Consider the following 1394-nt stretch of genomic DNA (forward strand, 5'->3'; position numbering starts at 1 on the left):
TCGAACTCAGAAATCCATCTGCCTCTGCCTCCCAAGTGCTGGGATTAAAGGCGTGCGCACCACCACCCGGCTTTAGATGTTTCTTATTCAATGACAGATACTCTTATATATAAAAAGCACAGATAGACTTTGAATTTAGACATTGCCTTAAATTCAAAATAATCCTATATTGACATATAGCAGTATTGATGTAGCTAAATTCACTGTAAAAAAGTAAGACAGAAACCAGGTTGGAGTCACGATTTGAGCTTCCTGTGGAAACCTTGTGGAAGTCCATGATCCATGTGACCCGGGTTACTGAGTGCAGAGAAGCTTCTTTTATGGTGGTGTGGACGACTGCAGACCCGTAACTGAGAATAAGAAACACTGAAGTCTTCTGTGACAAACTATCCCTATTCCAAACAAAAACAACAGCATCAGCAGCAGCAACAACAACAACAAACCATTCCAGACAGGAAGCTATTGAAGAAGTTCTTACAAACTGCAATCAAGATGCTAAAGTACAGCTCTTCACAGTGAATAGCTTCTGGTTGAGTTTGGGTGTGGTGGGTAGAATTGGGTATCAGGAAGGCTCACCTTCTTTAAGGGGCTGCCCTCTGAGAGTTGGACCCTGCTCCAATGAGTATGTAGGCCACACAAACTGGACTTTGTGGGTTTTTTGCTTTTGTAATTTGGGGGGAAGGCACAAGGGTGGGAGGGTGGACCTGGGAAGAGTGGGAAGCTGGTGCAATTGGGGTGTATTGTATAATAATTAATTACAATATTATGTTGGAAAACATGAAAAATAAGCTCACCTTTGTAGCTTTAAGAAAAATGTATTATTTTATTCTTTCAACTTCTTATATGAATAACTAGAAGGAAAGATTTCAAGAATATAGATAAGTATCACCACCAATCAAGAAAAATCTAGTCAAGACTTGAACATTACTTTTAATGATAACAGAATATATTGTTTTCCAGCAATCCTAGAAAATGAATAAAGGCAACCCTTCTGAGCAGAAAACAAACATCATTAAATTTAAAAGTCTTAAAACCATCCATAACTATACTTTATGTACTAAAGAACTAAATTATAAAATGAAATTAATATCTGTAGTCTTTTATGTCATGGTTTCCTCCCGTGTTAGGATCACACAGATATGTGTTATTATCAATATAATAGCCAGTATCCTGAGGAAAGCTTCTATACAATAGTAGAGTATAATAACTTCAGCTGCAGCTCCTCAAACTACATCGTTTCAACCACTGATACTCTGAGCAATGAACTTCTAAATAACTTACGAGTCTAAATGGCAATCTCAAAAGAAAATTTAAAAGTTACATTGAGCAAAAATTAAAATAAAGCAAATCAAATTTGCATGTAGTAGCTGAAGGATGTTCAAGTGAAAAATTTA

This window comes from Mastomys coucha, unplaced genomic scaffold, assembly GCF_008632895.1.
Source record: "Mastomys coucha isolate ucsf_1 unplaced genomic scaffold, UCSF_Mcou_1 pScaffold14, whole genome shotgun sequence".
Taxonomy (NCBI): domain Eukaryota; kingdom Metazoa; phylum Chordata; class Mammalia; order Rodentia; family Muridae; genus Mastomys; species Mastomys coucha.